The sequence below is a fragment of the Tamandua tetradactyla genome, chromosome 12 (genome assembly GCF_023851605.1).
Source record: "Tamandua tetradactyla isolate mTamTet1 chromosome 12, mTamTet1.pri, whole genome shotgun sequence".
Lineage (NCBI taxonomy): Eukaryota > Metazoa > Chordata > Mammalia > Pilosa > Myrmecophagidae > Tamandua > Tamandua tetradactyla.
The window spans coordinates 2,350,585-2,360,386 of NC_135338.1; the positions used below are offsets into that span (position 1 = coordinate 2,350,585).

Here is a 9,802-nt window from a genome sequence, read left to right on the forward strand (position 1 = left end):
ATTATTCAGAGATTGTCAGAAATATGAAATTCAAGTGTTGAGTGGAATTGAAAATTTATTAATATTAGATAAAATATGATCACATTTTAAATATTTGCAGTAGTTTTGGTTTTTTAATCAGTCTTTATTTTCTCCATGAGTTTTAAATAGCTGTTGTTTAGTTTACCAAGCATTTAACACATTTATAATAGCAGCACTAAATTTCAAATTAGATTTTTAATTTGGCTAACATTACCAGGACTTAGGTTCTCCTATCTGCTAAAGTACTCAGATCTACCAATTAGCCCTTCAGGAGGTTTTCTTTTGAATTTCCTATCCTATTTGATTATTCATATAATTATCCTTGTTGTAAGATATGCTACATTACTATTTATAGTAAAGCATACCTGTCATATCATTGGGCCCATCTAGCTTTTCAAGGCAAATAATCTTATTGTATTACTTATTTGTTTCAAATGGCTGAAAACCAAAGTCAAATAAAAATCCTTTGAGAGCAGCCATAGAGCAAAGACACATTTCCTAGGAGGAACAAGTGGAAGAATTACAGTGGATTTGCCAGGGAGCATCAAGAAAACAATGAAGCAGTACCTTAAAGTGCTAAAGGAAAAACAAAACTGTCATCTCAGAATTTAAATCCAGCAAAAATATTTTTCAAAATAGGAAGGAGAAGGAGGTACAAGGGTAGTTCAGTGGTAGAATTCTCACCTGTCATGTGGGAGACCCAGGTTTGATTACCAGCCCGTGCACTACCCCCACAAAACAAAACAAAAATAACGAATGGTGCTGCAATATTGGGATAGTCACATGGAAAAAGAATGAAAGGTGGCCCCCCAACCATACCAAAAAAAAAAAAGAGGGAGAAATAAAAACTTTCTTAGAATAACAAAACATTTATTGATGGCCTAGACCTACTCTCCAAGAAATGTCAAAGGAAGTTCTTCAGAAAGAACTTGGAACAGAAACACGATCTGTAAGAAACCTGCAAAAAGAGCACTGAAGATGGAATAAATTAATATAAAATATAAATAATTTTAATTTATGATACTCCAAAAGATAACTGTCTAAAGTGAGGTAGAAACAATGCATTGTATGATTATACCAACGTAAAAGTAATATATATGACAACGATAGCACAAAGGATGGGAAGGAGGAATTGGGAATGTTCTGTTGTAACTTCCTTACGCATGTAGTGGTATAATACTATTGGAAAGTAGACTCAGATGAATTAAAAGTATATATTATAAACCCTAGAGCAGCCACTAAAAATAATTTCAAAATGTAAATATAAGACAGTATAAGAGATAAACTGGCATCATAAAACACGTTCAATTATCCATGAGAAGGCAAAAAAGGACAGAAGAAATGGGACAAATGGAAAATAAAACAACTAGCAACACGGTACATTTTAATCTAAACATCAATAATTACTTTAAATGTGAATGGTCTAAACACACAATTATATGAAAAAAACTTGCCAGGTTGGGATAAAAACAGACCAAGCCTCAACCGTCTGCTCTCCATAAGAAACCCACAAAAGCATAACAGGCTAAAAGCGAGAATGCAGAAAGTTATGCCATGCACGCACAAACAACAACAGCAAAAAAGCTGAAGAAGCTGTATTAAAATCACACAAGACTTTAGCTATTCGATATTGGTTGAGGTGGGAGGGTGGACAGATGGTTATTAAACTCTAACTCTGACAGCTGTCACTCTTGTCAAATATCACTGCCAACATTGACTCACCTGACCGAGTGAGCTAAACAGGAATTCCCCTCTTCCTTCACTGCTGGGTAAGGGAGAAAACCCTCCCTGAGTTGCCAGTTAGAGGCAGAGCTGGCTTCTTTTCTTTGATCCAGCTCTCCTGTTAAACCTGATAAAACAGCATTGCTCAAGAGTCACCCTAAGGGAGACCTTTGGGTGGCCCGGACAAAGGGTCAGCTGGTCTGGATGGCGTCTGCTCCCAGTGTGCGAGGGATCCACCTGAACTCAGCTTCCCGCAGGACTGGACACTCCCTCCTTCTGGAAAGCTGACTGTAGTTCCCCGTGCGCTTCAGGTCTCCAGGAGCTGAGGAGCTCCAGTCTGCTCCTGTACAATCCAGCACCTCAGCCTGGCCTTCTTGACATCAAGCAGCCTTCTCCGTCCCAGTAAGGTCACCATCCCACCTGCACAAGATGAGGGGAAAGAGACTGGAGGAGCGAGTGGGTGGGGGAGGGGGAGGTCTAGCCACGTGGAACCCACTCACGAAGCAGCAGCAGTACAGCCCTGGCCTCAATGGGCCTCTCTGTGAGATATCAGTGGGCAGACACATACTTTTTTGTCTTTTTGATCTTGATCACCTTTGGCTTGTGTAAGTTTCATTCTTCCCAGTAACATCTATTCTTCATCCTTACCCAGTTATGCTGCATACAAAAGAAAGAAACCACAAATGGGAGAAATAGGCATGGAAAGCTCAGATGAAATTGTACTCAGTTTTCACATATTGCCTGCAATGGAGCCATCAGAATAGGACTTTAGGAAACAATATTTAACAGAGTCCAAGCACCTTTCACAGAATCACATAAATACATCAGAAGTCATTTGATCACTGACTGGTGTAACATGGAACTTCTCTGAATTTATGGGGGGATTAGGAGACACTGGCAGTTAAATTACATAGGAATCAGTTAAATATAGGGCCCACTAGTGATGAGAAGGGCAAAGAAATATAACATCATTTATCTATCATAGAATTCTTTTCAGGTTTGACAAGAAACCTGATTTTAAAAATGCACTATACACAAATAAAGAGATATATTATTTATGCCTCCTTTTTACTTAAGTTCCAGGATTTTGTATCAGAAATAATTTTAAAGAAGAAGTGTTAAGAAATTTCATATTTGTATTGGTTATCATAGTCTTTGAACTTCAGATGGAGTCCATACACATTCCTGGAGAATGGGGTTTGAACATTTACTTTGCATCATTTTCCATATATCTCTTTACCAAGACAGTCTTAACTTTCCTTTAGCCCAACTGAGCTTTAGATAGGCTTCTCCCTGACACCAGGCCCCTGACCTCCCTCTCTCCCCAGCTACCCGAGAGGCTAGGCTCCTAGCTAGGTGGCTCATTTTATCCCTCTTCCTTTGCCCTGACCCTTACAGACCCCAGGTGGTCCCATTCAGGCAAAGGACACATTCCAACCAGGTGGTCCTAATGCAACCTCAGTAAACCACTCTCCTGTCCCAGTGATCAAACCCCTATTCTTCCAGTGCTTTTCCTCCAGCCCCTCCCACTCTTAAAAAGCTTGTGTCCTTTGTTTCAATAGAGTTGAGTTCTTCTTTCTTTCCCCTATCATGGTAGCTCTGAATAAAGCCATCCTTGCCTGATGTAAACTGTCTGGTGTAGGTTTTTCCTTCAACACCTTCCTTAGCAACCCAGCTATGCCTTTTGAAGGGCAGCTGGTCAGGCGGAGACTCACCCATTATAAAGTGTAAACATTTTAATTACCACAGCTTCACTGCTGATTCCAGTCATTGTTTTAACAAGATGATGTTAGTACATAAAATCCTAAAGTCTTCCCCATTTCTCTCACTAAGTAAGAAGAGGAAGAGTCCACAGAGGGACAAACAAAATGTGAAGTTTTCTTCCACTGATTTCCAGTAAGTTTCAAAGTCAAATGTACCTCAAAGGCTTAGACTGAGGTAAGGCAAGGCTAAAACTATGAAAATTCCGAACCTCATATATGTTAGGGAGATGGTTTTATAACTTCCAGTGTGTGTATATGGGCAGGCAAACAGTGAAATTCCAGGGTGAAAGCGGTCTTCATTTTGGTTCCTCCTCAAAGCAGAGTCTGAGGCTCAGCTTTGCTTCTGGTAGTTTATTTGGATATTAATCCCAGGGAAGGGTGGTGAAGATGCTGGTAGGATAAAACCGAGGAATGGAAGCAAGTAAGAAAATGCACCAAGCACTTGAGACGGATGCTGTCAGCATGAGGTGAATCTGAGCAGGTGCAGTGGCCGAAACCCGAGGTGGGTTGAGGGGTTGTGGCTCAAGCCCGAGCAGCATCTGCTTCTTATGGATCAGCCTTGGGGAGGAAGGCCAAGCCCCTCACATCTGTATGTATATGCTCCCGTTGCTGGAAATCTTTCTCAAAACAAAGTGGACCGGTGTCACCGAAATGACACTTTCAGTGGCATATTTTAATATACAGTGTGCAAAGACGCAATCATCACTCACCTCATGCTAGTAAAGCTTGAATTAACAATATATTAGTAGTTCTGGATCCCCAATAGATCTGATAGATTTAATAGGACATCTAAGGGCAGATTCTTTGTGAGAAGCTTTTCTGTAATGGAAACACTAAATCCCTGGCCCTTTCAAGGAACTGGGATGGTGGGAAGTTGAGAGGGCAATTTTTCAGGTGGTAGGATAGCAGCAAAAGGAAAATTCAAAAACTGTGTCCTCCTTTATTTGCAGAGTGAAAAAGGAGGGCAGGACCTGCAGGTTCATTATCAACAGTGCCTCATCCAGCTTCTGATAAATGCGGTGAAGGACTACTCCCGGCTCCCCCTGAGACGAAGTTAGAGGCTCCTTTTGCAATCTCCCAGAGCACCTGTTAACCCCCATCCCAACTCTTACCACGCGAGGGTGTGAACAACATCAGGACAGGTACCACGTGTGCCTCTCTTGTTCACCTTTACACTCCTGACAGCACAGAGCCCGCACAGTGTAGAGGCTCAGTGCCTACTGGTATAGGGAATTACGGCAATTGTTAATAGCTTGTCTAATAAAGCCTCTCCCACACTCTCAGGTCTTCATGAGACAGGCTGAGATGTGCAGAGTTAAGAGGTGCTACAGGGTAGAGGACGGGAATAGACCTTGCCCTCACTCTGGAGAGTTCCACTCAGCCAGGCTCACAGCACACAATGTGTTCTCAGGCCAAGACTGCATTCCTGCCCCCAAACACTTCAGAAAGTTTACTTCAGAAAAACCTCAGTTGCAAAATAAGAATCATAAAGCTAAGGAAAAACACAGGACAATCTCATAAGATATAGGTGCAAAAGAACAGTACAAAAGTGTATTCACTAGGTAATTGTGTAAACACTAGACTGGAATATTGAAAAATGACTACATTTGTATAAAGAGATATTGGTCCTGTGGGTGTTTTATTTCTGGAGTTGTTGCAAAATCTGAACAATAAGTAAAACATTTTAAAATGGAAGTAACCTTAGCACAGCACCAAAGATGAAAATGTGTGTTGGGATTTCATGCTATTCTATAAATACAGAAAGCAAATTGGCACTGAAAATTCAGTATGAGTATTTGCTACTATTTCAGGGACTTAAAATAAACATGAACAGCACATTAATAGAATGAAAAAGAAAAGACCATCTGTAACATTTTTGATGCGGCTCTAAGTCAATTTCACCTTAAAGATTTGAAATTCTGGGAGCAGATGGTTCAGAGATGCCAGCAGCAAGCTCTGCATCGCAGCATATGGAAAGGACACTCGCACCTTATACATTCACCATATTGACATTCCTGAGCCAGGCATGGAATTAAAACAAACTCCAACTTTTAAATTTGACTGCGTCAGACTCTACTCCTTAGAGCGATTCGCCCGGCGTTGTTTTTCTCTGTCTTGACAGGAGATTTAAGTGAAGGCTCAGCCTTTGTTCTAATTGCTAGAAATTAATTGAGAGTGATTGAAGCTATGTGCTGCCATGGTAACCAGACTCTTACTGAGTGGCTCTCCTCCATTTCAAAGAATGAAAGCCCTCTGATTATAAATTTGTGCTAAAGTCATCTCCATCTTCCTGCTCTTTACCACCCCTATTCCCTCGGCCACCCAGCCCAGCCTCCATTATAAATTGCAGGAGACTAAAGTAATTCACAAGCTCTCCTCTGGCATGGGCAATCTGGCAGCAAGTATGTGATTGAAGGATTTGCTTTCAGAATTCCATCACCTTTCCTAAATAAAGCAGGGCTTTTCAACCACAGCACTGTTGACATTTCAGACTAGATATTTCTTTGTTGATGTGTGTGTGTGTGTGTGTGTGTGCCTGTGTGATCAGCAGCTTTCCTGGCCCTACCCTCCAGATACTAGCAGCAATATAAGCTAGCCCCCACTTGTTACAACCAAAAAATGTCTCCAACATTGTTAGCACCCTCTGGGACCGAGATCACCCCTAGTTGTGAACCACGGAAATAAAGGAGGATCCAAGGCATGAGCTACCTTGTTCAAACACATATATAACATGGTGCCATGCCAGGGACCCGGGCTCGATTCCTGGTGCCTAACTATGCAAATAAAATAAAAAATATATATATAACATGGATGCATCTGAGGGTGTACTTATTATGATCCTAATAAGGTTGTTTTCTCAGACACTCATGTTCATTTATATTAAATTTATGGCTGATTTTTCTGATCACTAGACCTGCCTGCCTTTTAAGCCCAACCCAACTCCATCATAAAATCCATTTATCCATTCTGCACTTTGTTGAATTATTAAAAAATAAATAACCACTCTATAAAGAAATGTGGACTCAAATTAAGCTTTAGAATGTATCTATTAGATGCTAAGTTCCCAGAAAATAGAGACACGTATTTTTCATTTTATAATCCCTCATTATACTCAACATGGTGCCTCACACACAACACCTGGCAGACATTTCTGAAAGGGATTTAGTACAAAAATAACAAAAGACCTAAAATAAATTTCATGGTCCTGAAAATCAAAAAGCTAAGTGGCTTTCTTCTCAACTGACCACCTATTGACAGGGACACTTACAGATATTATAAACAGAAGGAACACTGGAAAAGAGATTTTCTCATCTGACAAAGGAAAACCAAGACAAATAAAAACCCCTCAATTCAGATCAATGAGGGTGCTCTGAGAGAAGAAAATAGGCCCAATATCCTGCTTTAGACATAAACACTCAAGCTGAATTAACTACAAATGTAGACGGTCAACCACATTAATCCCTGGTAGATACAGGCCCTACTCTTTCTATTTTAAACTCTGGCGTCTCGGCTCAATCTGTTCCTTAAAGTAAACATACACACAGGTGATAGGTTTTTCAAATAACCCACACATTTTCTCAATTTTTAGCCCTTAACTGTAACCTTTGGGCCCTTAACTGAAAAAAATCATTCCTTCTTGCACTGTGACATCACCCCTGAAAATTTCAATAGAGGTTCTTACTTTGCAAATGAGATTGCAATGTTAAATGCACACCAGATGGATCCCAAACCCACATTAAAGCTGAAAGTTCCAACCCAAAATCAAGATCCAAAACAGATTATCAGAAACTTTACCTGGGGGAGTTATTGACTTACTGTTTACGAAAATAATCGCACCGGTGTTTGCAGTGGCAGAAACCATTCAAATAGAAAAATCACTAGCTCTAGCAGGTTATCAATATCATCTCTTCCCTCAACAGAACAAATATCAATCTCAACTTGTTGGTATGAGCAGTGATGGAAAATCATGTTGCTCTGTTTTTCTTGTTGGCTCAAGATGGTGGTATTTGTGCCACTGCAAATACTTCTTGCTGTACTTGAATTAATGAGAAAGATTACTGCTTTAAGGGAAAAGCTATTTGGCAGAGGTTCATGCTCACAGCCTGTGGCATTTGTTCTCCTGTTCTGGGTTGGGCAATTAGGGTTCCTGGTATTGAAGCATCTTACAAGATTTATTAATTGTTCTTATTTTGTCACAGTGCTCGTATTGGTCCACTGCATTCTATCCGAGTCTTAAATGCTTGTGTGCCACTGTTCCCTCATCAGATGATCACCATGATGACACAACAAGAAGAAGGTCAAGATCTCACAAAAAATTGACTGGAGACAACTTAACAGTGCCTGAGTGATTAAGATTTTTCTCTCTAACCCTCCCTGAATTGGGAAAACTCTCGCAAGTAAGAGAAAATGGCCAACTGGGAGATTTAAGAGATGAATGCACAAACACCCAATGACCAGATCATTTCTAACAATAGAATTTGACCTACAACTCTGCAGAAATCAACCTGGGAAGCCAAATCACAACCTCAGCGCAGAATGGCCAGGACATGGTCAATGAGTGCCAGCTGCCCTCTTTTTGTAACACCTACTTCCAATTCAGGACAGCCAGAGAAAGCCGAATATGTTTACTGAACAGATCATATAGGCCTTCACTGCTAACTAGCTTACCTGCAGTATTCCTACACCAAGAATCTCCAATAAGAGCATACCTGAAGGCTTCCCTTTTTATCATTATAAAGCGTTCCCACATTCCTGCCTACCTTGGAGTCTCTGTCAAATACAAGTAATGGTGGTAAGCCCTAAATAAATATCTTCTATTTTTTCTCATTTTGGTGGTCTCATTTGGTGGTAACCAGGGAAAGATGAGAGTCCCAGGCAAAGGTAAAAGAAAAACAAATGCAGAAACCCTGATGTGGAAGAGGACTTGTGAATATGAGTAACTAAAATCTGGCCGATATTATAGGACTAATTGGGAGAAGGGGAGGCAGCTCATGGCTTACATGGATCAGGGCCTTTAGGCCACGTTGAAGGGTTTGTAGTTATTTCAAGAACAATGGGAAGCTCTTTACAGAATTTAAGATAATGGTGACCTGATCACATATTTTTGTCCATTTTTATTTAATATCAAACTTCCTGAAAACTTCTAAATAGCACAAGAAACTCCTACATACTCTCTAATTAGATTCACTAATTGTTTATATTTTGTCCAAATTCATTTATCATTTTCTTTGTTTCTCTGTGTGCATGTGTGTGTAAGTATGTGTGTGTTTGTATGTGTGTGGGTTTGGAAGTAATTGGGAGACATCATATTCCTTTATCCCTAAATACCTCAATGTGCATTTCCAAGAACAGGGATATTTTCATAAATAACTACAATAAAAAGACCAAAATCAGAGGACTTAACACTGGCAAATACTATTATCTGATCTACTCCATATTCGAATTGCATCAATTATACCAATAATAGCCTTTATAGCTACTTGGATCCAATTCAGGACCAATGATTACATTTAACGTATATGCATCTTAGTTCTCCTTAAATTTACAATTGTTCCTCAGATTTTCTCGTTCTTCAACTTTGACATTTTTGAAGAGTACAGGTCAATTATTTTATAGAAAGCCTCTCAATTTGGGTTTGTGATCTTTCTTTCTGATTAAATTGAAGTCATGCATTTTTGTCAGAAATATCCCGGAAGTCATGCTGTAGCCTCCACAATGCACTTTGTCAGGAGGCAAATGATGCCACTTGTCCCAATACTGGGAATGCCAACTTTCATCACTTTGTGAATGTGGTATATACCACGTTCCTTCCCTGTAGGATTACTATATTTCCCTTTCGCAATTAATGAGCATTTGTGACCAGAAACTTTAAGAGTCTGTAAATAGCCTATCTTTTATAAAGCTTTCTTGTACTAGTTTTAGCATCTACTGATGACTTTCTAAATCTATCATTTATTCTCCATTTAGTAGTTAGCATTCTACATAATAAAAATGTTTCAAAAGGGCGGGCCATGGTGGCTCAGCAGGCAAGAATGCTTGCCTGCCATGCCAGAGGACCCGGGTTTGATTCCCGGTGCCTGCCCATGTTAAAAAAAAAAAAAATGTTTCGAAATACAAGAAGCAAAAAAATGACAAAACTAAAGGGAGTAATGGATAAATCCACATGCATAATTAGAGATAGAATACATGGAGATTGTATTACTTCTTTATCAGTAATTGACAACATCTGTAGAAGGGAAAATTAGTAAGGCTATAGAACTAAGTAAGATTATCAACCACCTTGATGAATTTAACAA

The 9,802-nt window shown here is 39.7% G+C and overlaps 1 long non-coding RNA gene across 1 annotated transcript in view; it reads left to right on the forward strand.

The window, feature by feature from the left end:
• Positions 1-8,302, forward strand: part of LOC143651180 (uncharacterized) — a 38,280-nt gene extending 29,978 nt beyond the window's left edge. Inside the window, exons 2-3 of the long non-coding RNA XR_013159893.1 lie at positions 4,457-4,648; positions 7,706-8,302. This is a non-coding gene — a long non-coding RNA (uncharacterized LOC143651180). The remainder of the gene's footprint in view (positions 1-4,456; positions 4,649-7,705) is intronic.
• The last annotated feature ends 1,500 nt before the right edge of the window (positions 8,303-9,802 follow it).